General features: G+C 48.8%; 1 protein-coding gene across 2 annotated transcripts in view; it reads right to left on the minus strand.

Annotated features, from left to right (window-relative positions):
* The window catches only part of LOC112236860 (atrial natriuretic peptide-converting enzyme), an 84,363-nt gene that overhangs the window by 39,942 nt on the left and 32,453 nt on the right, over positions 1–11,968 (minus strand). The gene's annotated exons all lie outside the window — the stretch shown is intronic.

An 11,968-nucleotide genomic window follows, 5' to 3' on the forward strand; every position in this document is an offset into this window, starting at 1 on the left:
GGGGGAGTGTTGTTGAATGATGCCCGGGGGAGTGTTGTTGAATGATGCCCGGGGGGAGTGTTGTTGAATGATGCCCGGGGGGTGTTGTTGAATGATGCCCGGGGGGAGTGTTGTTGAATGATGCCCGGGGGGGGAGTGTTGTTGAATGATGCCCGGGGGGAGTGTTGTTGAATGATGCCCGGGGGGTGTTGTTGAATGATGCCCGGGGGGGAGTGTTGTTGAATGATGCCCGGGGGGAGTGTTGTTGAATGATGCCCGGGGGGAGTGTTGTTGAATGATGCCCGGGGGAGTGTTGTTGAATGATGCCCGGGGGGTGTTGTTGAATGATGCCCGGGGGGAGTGTTGTTGAATGATGCCCGGGGGGGAGTGTTGTTGAATGATGCCCGGGGGGAGTGTTGTTGAATGATGCCCGGGGGGAGTGTTGTTGAATGATGCCCGGGGTGTTGTTGAATGATGCCCGGGGGAGTGTTGTTGAATGATGCCCGGGGGGAGTGTTGTTGAATGATGCCCGGGGGGAGTGTTGTTGAATGATGCCCGGGGGGGTGTTGTTGAATGATGCCGGGGGGAGTGTTGTTGAATGATGCCCGGGGGGAGTGTTGTTGAATGATGCCCGGGGGGAGTGTTGTTGAATGATGCCCGGGGGAGGGAGTGTTGTTTGAAGTAACGTCTTCGCTGTTGTAATATCTCAAACGGTTGTGGAAGTTTCATCGCTACGGATTCCAACTTTAAGGACAATAAAACAACCTCTACAAACATGAGAACATTCTCTCTCCTCCCTTCCTGTCCTCTCTCTCCAGTCATCCACAACATTCCAGGGATCCCTCCCTACACCCTCTCCAGTCATCCACAACATTCCAGGGATCCCTCCCTACACCCTCTCCAGTCATCCACAACATTCCAAGGGTCCCTCCCAACACCCTCTCCAGTCATCCACAACATTCCAGGGATCCCTCCCTACACCCTCTCCAGTCATCCACAACATTCCAGGGATCCCTCCCTACACCCTCTCCAGTCATCCACAACATTCCAGGGATCCCTCCCTACACCCTCTCCAGTCATCCACAACATTCCAGGGATCCCTTCCTACACCCTCTCCAGTCATCCACAACATTCCAGGGATCCCTCCCTACACTCTCTCCAGTCATCCACAACATTCCAGGGATCCCTCCCTACACCCTCTCCAGTCATCCACAACATTCCAGGGATCCCTCCCTACACCCTCTCCAGTCATCCACAACATTCCAGGGATCCCTCCCTACACCCTCTCCAGTCATCCACAACATTCCAGGGATCCCTCCCTACACCCTCTCCAGTCATCCACAACATTCCAGGGATCCCTCCCTACACCCTCTCCAGTCATCCACAACATTCCAGGGATCCCTCCCTACACCCTCTCCAGTCATCCACAACATTCCAGGGATCCCTCCCTACACCCTCTCCAGTCATCCACAACATTCCAGGGATCCCTCCCTACACCCTCTCCAGTCATCCACAACATTCCAAGGGTCCCTCCCAACACCCTCATTAGGTGGCTTTGACGACCAGCTGCCACACACACAAAACACACAAACCAAACACACACACACACACACACACACCAAACACGTACACATCAAACACACACACACACACACAGAGACACACATTGAACACACAAATGAGCATGAACGTGCACACCAAACATTTACAAGTAACATATGAAGTGGATATATATAATGTATAGGTTATTGTCAGTGGTGGCTGGTGGCTTTAAAACGGAAGATGGGCTAGGGAGGTTGCGGTGACCATATTACCGCCGCAGCGGCAGGCATGACTGCAGTAAAATCCCATGTGACTGTTGAATCATGGGAAGCTCCTCTTATGTACTCTTGACATGTTAGTAGTACCCACCTCGCTAACGACCTTCAGGTCCTAATGGCCTGGTACTCAGGGCTCTATTGTCCCTCCATCAGATCCTAATGGCCTGGTACTCAGGGCTCTATTGTCCCTCCATCAGGTCCTAATGGCCTGGTACTTAGGGCTCTATTGTCCCTGATAGCAGGTCCTAATGACCTGGTACTCAGGGCTCTATTGTCCCTCCATCAGGTCCTAATGACCAGGTACTCAGGGCTCTATTGTCCCTCCATCAGGTCCTAATGACCAGGTACTCAGGGCTCTATTGTCCCTCCATCAGGTCCTAATGGCCTGGTACTCAGGGCTCTATTGTCCCTCCATCAGGTCCTAATGGCCTGGTACTCAGGGCTCTATTGTCCCTCCATCAGGTCCTAATGGCCTGGTACTCAGGGCTCTATTGTCCCTCATAGCAGGTCCTAATGGCCTGGTACTCAGGGCTCTATTGTCCCTCCATCAGGTCCTAATGGCCTGGTACTCAGGGATCTATTGTCCCTCCATCAGGTCCTAATGGCCTGGTACTCAGGGCTCTATTGTCCCTGATAGCAGGTCCTAATGGCCTGGTACTCAGGGCTCAATTGTCCCTCCATCAGGTCCTAATGAACTGGTACTCAGGGCTCTATTGTCCCTCCATCAGGTCCTAATGACCAGGTACTCAGGGCTCTATTGTCCCTCCATCAGGTCCTAATGACCAGGTACTCAGGGCTCTATTGTCGCTCCATCAGGTCCTAATGGCCTGGTACTCAGGGCTCTATTGTCCCTGATAGCAGGTCCTAATGGCCTGGTACTCAGGGCTATATTGTCCCTCCATCAGGTACTAATGGCCTGGTACTCAGGGCTCTATTGTCCCTCCATCAGGTCCTAATGGCCTGGTACTCAGGGCTAAATGAGTAAATGAGTGGATATATATATATATATATATATATATATAGTGTATATACCGTGCATTTAGAAAGTATTCAGACCCCTCATCAATCTACACACAGTACCCCATAATGACATCACATCACCCCATAATGACATCACAATACCCCATAATGACATCACAACACCCCATAATGACATCACAATACCCCATAATGACATCACAACACCCCATAATGACATCACAGTACCCCATAATGACATCACATCACATGATGACAAAGCGAAAAATGTTTCTTCAACTTGATTGGACATGATTTGGAAAGGCACACACCTATCTATATGTCCCACAGTTGACCAGTGCATGTCAGAGCAAAAACCAAGCAATGAGGTCGAAGGAATTGTCCATAGAGCTCAGAGACAGGATTGTGTCGAGGCAAAGCTATGGAGAAGGGTACAAACATTTCTGCAGAATTGAAGGTCCCCAAGAACACAGTGGCCTCCATCATTCTTAAATTGAATTAGTCTGTAACCACCAAGACTCTTCCTAGAGCTGGCCTTCCGGCCAAACTGAGCAATCGGGGAGAATGGCCTTGGTCAGGGAGGTGACCAAAAACCCAAATGTCACTCTGACAGAGCTCCAAAGTTCCTCTGTGGAGATGGGAGAATCTTCCAGAAGGACAACTATCTCTGCAGCACTCCGCCAATCAGGCCTTTGTGGTAGAGTGGCCAGACAGAAGCCACTCCTCAGTGCACGACAGCCCGCTTGGAGCCAAAAGGCACAGTGGTTCTTCCTGCAGAAGTTGCTTCATATTGCAGCAGAAGGTTATTTCATTGTTGCCAATAAATTCAGGAAAAATACGCACTTAAAATCACTGTCTCTATTCAATTATTATTTGTATTATTTTTAGTCTATTTCTCTGTGCGTTGATTGGTGGGGAAAAACAGGTCTACGTAGCTAGCTATGTAGGCTACACTACTTTTATAGCGTCAACAGACATTCACAACAATTTGCTTGATGGATGAAATGTCGCTCTCAAAAAGTATCAAGGAGGTTGGATAATGAAAATCTAAGTTTCAGAGAAGAATGTACAGAGAGATATGCGCTCATCTCTCTATCTTTTCCCAGTGTGTCATGTTCGCAATGAAAATATCGCTAATTGCAAATAATTCTCAGACTATTTATGAATCTAAGCATAGAACAACTTTCAGTGGCCCGTACCGGTACAGAGTCAATGTGCTGGGACACCGGATAGCTGAGGTAGTATGTACATGTAGGTAGAGTTATTAAAGTGACTATGCATAGATGACAACAGAGAGTAGCAGTGGTGTGGGGAGGGGAGGGGAGGGGGGGGGCAATGCAAATAGCCTGGGTAGCAATTCGACTAGATGTTCAGGAGTCTTATGGCTTGGGGGTAGAAGCTGTTTAGAAGCCTCTTGGACCTAGACTTGGTGCTCCGGTACCGCTTGCCGTGCGGTAGCAGAGAGAACAGTCTATGACTAAGGTGGCTGGAGTCTTTGACAATTTTTGGGGCCTTCCTCTGACACCGCCTGGTATGGAGGTCCTGGATGGCAGGAAGCTTGGCCCCAGTGATGTACTGGGCCGTACGCACTACCCTCTACCCTCTGTAGTGACTTGTGGTCGGAGGCCAAGCAGTTGCCATACCAGGCGGTGATGCAACCGGTTAGGAGGATCTCGTTGGTGCAGCTGTAGAACCTTTTGAGGATCTGGGGACCCGTCTATGAGGGGGCGTGCTCGGTCCTCCTTTTCCTGTAGTCCACAATCATCTCCTTAGTCTTGGTTATGTTGAGTGAGAGGTTGTTGTCCTGGCACCACGCGACCAGGTCTCTGACCTCCTCCCTATAGGCTGTCTCATCGTTGAGGGAGAGGTTGTTGTCCTGGCACCACGCGGCCAGGTCTCTGACCTCCTCCCTATAGGCCGTCTCATCGATGTCGGTGATCAGGCCTACCAGTGTTGTGTTTAGAGTAATTACTTGTATAGGTCTCCTGATTTAAACCTGATCGAACTTGTTTGGCATCAACTGAAAACATTCATCCGTAACTCTGCCAAGCAAAGATGAACTGGTCCAGATGTTTTGGCTTGAGAATACAATACAACAATGCAACAAATACATTGATCATCTCAGCAAGGATTTAGTCGTGGTCGTGGAGCTGGGGGGGATGCAACTAAAATGTAGTTTAAATAAACATTTGCAATGAATTTTTGTCTCATTATTTTATTAAATGAAAGGATAAAGATGCTGACGGCCCACCCCGACCAAACCCAGATGACGATGGGCCAATTGTGCGCCGTCCTATGGGACCAATCACAGCCGGTTGTGATACAGCCTGGATTTGAACCAGGGTGTCTGTAGTGAATGGGACTTCCAATCATGGCTGGATGTGCTAAAGCCTGGATTCGAACCAGGGACTGTAGTGATGCCTCCCTCTTGCACTGATATGCAGTGCCTTAGACCGCTGTGCCACTCGGGAGCCATGACCAATATTACCAATATATATTTATTTTTTCTCAGAACATTAACCATGTTTGTTCTCTTGTTGTGTAGTTTTGACCCAAAGATTAGTCTGACAAACACATAAATGTGCGTCCCACATCCCCAGGCATGGATCAAAGCTGAAGATGTTGATAAAGAACTGTTAGGGACAAATGGGGGGATATTCACACGGACAGCAGCGGGGCTGTGAAGAATTCTGTGTCAATTCATAAACCATGTGCCATGGAATCTCTTCCCAACTATTTTGCAATCTGTATGGCTCTCTGACATTTCGCGGTTGCATGAGGTTTCGAGTTATAAATGTAACACTTTAGAGTACTTAAGCATCGAATACATTGCAAATGGGGAGTTTTTCACACCTACAGTAGCCGGGCTATGAAGAGTCTATTGTTCTGCTAATAGGACACATTTTTGGCCTGATGGGCTACACCTGCTACAGTACTACCTACACCTGCTACAGTACTACACCTGCTACAGTACTACACCTGCTACAGTACTACCTACACCTGCTACAGTACTACACCTGCTACAGTACTACACCTGCTACAGTACTACACCTGCTACAGTACTACAGTACTACACCTGCTACAGTACTACACCTGCTACAGTACTACAGTACTACACCTTCTACAGTACTACACCTTCTACAGTACTACGCCTTATACAATACTACACCTTCTACAGTACTACACCTAATACAGTACTATAGTACTACAGTTACACCTGCTACAGTACCACACCTGCTACAGTACTACACCTGCTACAGTACTACAGTACTACACCTGTTACAGTACTACACTACCACACCTGTTACAGTACTACACTACCACACCTGCTACAGTACTACAGTACCACACCTGCTACAGTACTACAGTACTACACCTGCTACAGTACTACACCTGCTACAGTACTACACCTTCTACAGTACTACAGTACAACACCTGCTACAGTACTACACCTTCTACAGTACTACACCTGCTACAGTACTACAGTACTACACCTGCTACAGTACTATAGTACTACAGTACTACACCTGCTACAGTACTATAGTACTACAGTACCACACCTGCTACAGTACTACAGTACTACACCTGCTACAGTACTACAGTACTACACCTGCTACAGTACTACAGTACTACACCTGCTACAGTACTATAGTACTACAGTACTACACCTGCTACAGTACTATAGTACTACAGTACCACACCTGCTACAGTACCACACCTACTACAGTACTACACCTGCTACAGTACTACAGTACTACACCTGCTACAGTACTACACCTGCTACAGTACTACAGTAGTACACCTGCTACAGTACTACAGTACTACACCTGCTACAGTACTACAGTAATACACCTTCTACAGTACTACAGTAGTACACCTGCTACAGTACTACAGTACTACACCTTCTACAGTACTACACCTTCTACAGTACTACAGTACTACAACTGCTACAGTACTACACCTGCTACAGTACTACACCTTCTACAGTACTACACCTTCTACAGTACTACAGTACTACACCTGCTACAGTACTACACCTGCTACAGTACTACACCTGCTACAGTACACTTGTGAAAACCTGTTTTCAAAATGCCTCCAGCTTTCCATCACTACTATAAATGAAAACATCTTGTTTACAATCTTTATTGTAACAAATCATTTGTATCTACCGTTCCAATTGCTTTTAGAGTTTGGGATTTTCAAACGTGCTATGTGAGAATATCTAATAATAATAATCTCTTGGTAAATCAGGACGCGTTATGGAAGGAAAATGAGCAAGAGAAGGTGGTCATATTTTCCTGTTCTGGAATAATACCTGGTGTCCAGATCAGTGTTGTTACAGGACAACAACCCCAAGCACACAGCCAAGACAACGCAGGAGTGGCTTCGGTAGAAGTCTCTGAATGTCCTTGAATGGCCCAGCCAGAGCCCGGACGTCACGTTCGTTATACGGAGGAGACCAAGGCGCAGCGTGATTCGAATACATACTTAATTTCTTAAAGATGAAACACTTAAACCAAACTACAAAAACAACAAAACGAACGTGAAGCTATATAAAACTAGTGCAGACAACTACACATAGACATAGATGATAACCCACCAAATACCCAAAGCAGATGGCTGCCTAAATATGGTTCCCAATCAGAGACAACGATAAACACCTGCCTCTAATTGAGAACCACTCCAGACAGCCATAGACATATAGAACACCTAGATAGTCAACAACCCCATAAACCTACAAAACCCCTAGACAGTACAACACATACATTCCCCATGTCACACCCTGACCTAACCAGAACACATACATCCCCCATGTCACACCCTGACCTAACCTAAACACATACATCCCCCATGTCACACCCTGACCTAACCAGAACACATACATCCCCCATGTCAAACCCTGACCTAACCAGAACACATACATCCCCCATGTCAAACCCTGACCTAACCAGAACACATACATCCCCCATGTCACACCCTGACCTAACCAGAACACATACATCCCCCATGTCACACCCTGACCTAACCAGAACACATACATCCCCCATGTCACACCCTGACCTAACCAGAACACATACATCCCCCATGTCACACCCTGACCTAACCAGAACACATACATCCCCCATGTCACACCCTGACCTAACCAGAACACATACATCCCCCATGTCAAACCCTGACCTAACCAGAACACATACATCCCCCATGTCACACCCTGACCTAACCAGAACACATACATCCCCCATGTCACACCCTGACCTAACCAGAACACATACATCCCCCATGTCACACCCTGACCTAACCAGAACACATACATCCCCCATGTCACACCCTGACCTAACCAGAACACATACATCCCCCATGTCACACCCCCTGACCTAACCTAGAACACATACATCCCCCATGTCACACCCTGACCTAACCAGAACACATACATCCCCCATGTCACACCCTGACCTAACCAGAACACATACATCCCCCATGTCACACCCTGACCTAACCAGAACACATACATCCCCCATGTCACACCCTGACCTAACCAGAACACATACATCCCCCATGTCACACCCTGACCTAACCTAGAACACATACATCCCCCATGTCACACCCTGACCTAACCAGAACACATACATCCCCCATGTCACACCCTGACCTAACCAGAACACATACATCCCCCATGTCACACCCTGACCTAACCAAACACATACATCCCCCATGTCACACCCTGACCTAACCAGAACACATACATCCCCCATGTCACACCCTGACCTAACCAGAACACATACATCCCCCATGTCACACCCTGACCTAACCTAAACACATACATCCCCCATGTCACACCCTGACCTAACCAGAACACATACATCCCCCCCATGTCACACCCTGACCTAACCAGAACACATACATCCCCCATGTCACACCCTGACCTAACCAAACACATACATCCCCCATGTCACACCCTGACCTAACCAGAACACATACATCCCCCATGTCACACCCTGACCTAACCAGAACACATACATCCCCCATGTCACACCCTGACCTAACCATGTCACACCCTGACTAACCAGAACACATACATCCCCCATGTCACACCCTGACCTAACCAGAACACATACATCCCCCATGTCACACCCTGACCTAACCAGAACACATACATCCCCCATGTCACACCCTGACCTAACCAGAACACATACATCCCCCATGTCACACCCTGACCTAACCAGAACACATACATCCCCCATGTCACACCCTGACCTAACCAGAACACATACATCCCCCATGTCACACCCTGACCTAACCAGAACACATACATCCCCCATGTCACACCCTGACCTAACCAGAACACATACATCCCCCATGTCACACCCTGACCTAACCAGAACACATACATCCCCCATGTCACACCCTGACCTAACCAGAACACATACATCCCCCATGTCACACCCTGACCTAACCAGAACACATACATCCCCCATGTCACACCCTGACCTAACCAGAACACATACATCCCCCATGTCACACCCTGACCTAACCAGAACACATACATCCCCCATGTCACACCCTGACCTAACCAGAACACATACATCCCCCATGTCACACCCTGACCTAACCAGAACACATACATCCCCCATGTCACACCCTGACCTAACCAGAACACATACATCCCCCATGTCACACCCTGACCTAACCAGAACACATACATCCCCCATGTCACACCCTGACCTAACCAGAACACATACATCCCCCATGTCACACCCTGACCTAACCAGAACACATACATCCCCCATGTCACACCCTGACCTAACCAGAACACATACATCCCCCATGTCACACCCTGACCTAACCAGAACACATACATCCCCCATGTCACACCCTGACCTAACCTAAACACATACATCCCCCATGTCACACCCTGACCTAACCAGAACACATACATCCCCCATGTCACACCCTGACCTAACCAGAACACATACATCCCCCATGTCACACCCTGACCTAACCTAAACACATACATCCCCCATGTCACACCCTGACCTAACCAAACACATACATCCCCCATGTCACACCCTGACCTAACCAGAACACATACATCCCCCATGTCACACCCTGACCTAACCAGAACACATACATCCCCCATGTCACACCCTGACCTAACCAGAACACATACATCCCCCATGTCACACCCTGACCTAACCAGAACACATACATCCCCCATGTCACACCCTGACCTAACCAGAACACACACATCCCCCATGTCACACCCTGACCTAACCAGAACACATACATCCCCCATGTCACACCCTGACCTAACCAGAACACATACATCCCCCATGTCACACCCTGACCTAACCAGAACACATACATCCCCCATGTCACACCCTGACCTAACCAGAACACATACATCCCCCATGTCACACCCTGACCTAACCAGAACACATACATCCCCCATGTCACACCCTGACCTAACCAGAACACATACATCCCCCATGTCACACCCTGACCTAACCAGAACACATACATCCCCCATGTCACACCCTGACCTAACCAGAACACATACATCCCCCATGTCACACCCTGACCTAACCAGAACACATACATCCCCCATGTCACACCCTGACCTAACCAGAACACATACATCCCCCATGTCACACCCTGACCTAACCAGAACACATACATCCCCCATGTCACACCCTGACCTAACCAGAACACATACATCCCCCATGTCACACCCTGACCTAACCAGAACACATACATCCCCCATGTCACACCCTGACCTAACCAGAACACATACATCCCCCATGTCACACCCTGACCTAACCAGAACACATACATCCCCCATGTCACACCCTGACCTAACCTAAACACATACATCCCCCATGTCACACCCTGACCTAACCAGAACACATACATCCCCCATGTCACACCCTGACCTAACCAGAACACATACATCCCCCATGTCACACCCTGACCTAACCAGAACACATACATCCCCCATGTCACACCCTGACCTAACCAGAACACATACATCCCCCATGTCACACCCTGACCTAACCAGAACACATACATCCCCCATGTCACACCCTGACCTAACCTAAACACATACATCCCCCATGTCACACCCTGACCTAACCAGAACACATACATCCCCCATGTCACACCCTGACCTAACCAGAACACATACATCCCCCATGTCACACCCTGACCTAACCAGAACACATACATCCCCCATGTCACACCCTGACCTAACCAGAACACATACATCCCCCATGTCACACCCTGACCTAACCAGAACACATACATCCCCCATGTCACACCCTGACCTAACCAGAACACATACATCCCCCATGTCACACCCTGACCTAACAGAACACATACCCCCATGTCACACCCTGACCTAACCAGAACACATACATCCCCCATGTCACACCCTGACCTAACCAGAACACATACATCCCCCATGTCACACCCTGACCTAACCAGAACACATACATCCCCCATGTCACACCCTGACCTAACCAGAACACATACATCCCCCATGTCACACCCTGACCTAACCTAAACACATACATCCCCCATGTCACACCCTGACCTAACCAGAACACATACATCCCCCATGTCACACCCTGACCTAACCAGAACACATACATCCCCCATGTCACACCCTGACCTAACCAGAACACATACATCCCCCATGTCACACCCTGACCTAACCAGAACACATACATCCCCCATGTCACACCCTGACCTAACCAGAACACATACATCCCCCATGTCACACCCTGACCTAACCAGAACACATACATCCCCCATGTCACACCCTGACCTAACCAGAACACATACATCCCCCATGTCACACCCTGACCTAACCAGAACACATACATCCCCCATGTCACACCCTGACCTAACCTAAACACATACATCCCCCATGTCACACCCTGACCTAACCAGAACACATACATCCCCCATGTCACACCCTGACCTAACCAGAACACATACATCCCCCATGTCACACCCTGACCTAACCAGAACACATACATCCCCCATGTCACACCCTGACCTAACCAGAACACATACATCCCCCATGTCACACCCTGACCTAACCAGAACACATACATCCCCCATGTCACACCCTGACCTAACCAGAACACATACATCCCCCATGTCACACCCTGACCTAACCAGAACACATA

The sequence above is a fragment of the Oncorhynchus tshawytscha genome, linkage group LG15, assembly GCF_018296145.1.
Source record: "Oncorhynchus tshawytscha isolate Ot180627B linkage group LG15, Otsh_v2.0, whole genome shotgun sequence".
NCBI lineage: Eukaryota > Metazoa > Chordata > Actinopteri > Salmoniformes > Salmonidae > Oncorhynchus > Oncorhynchus tshawytscha.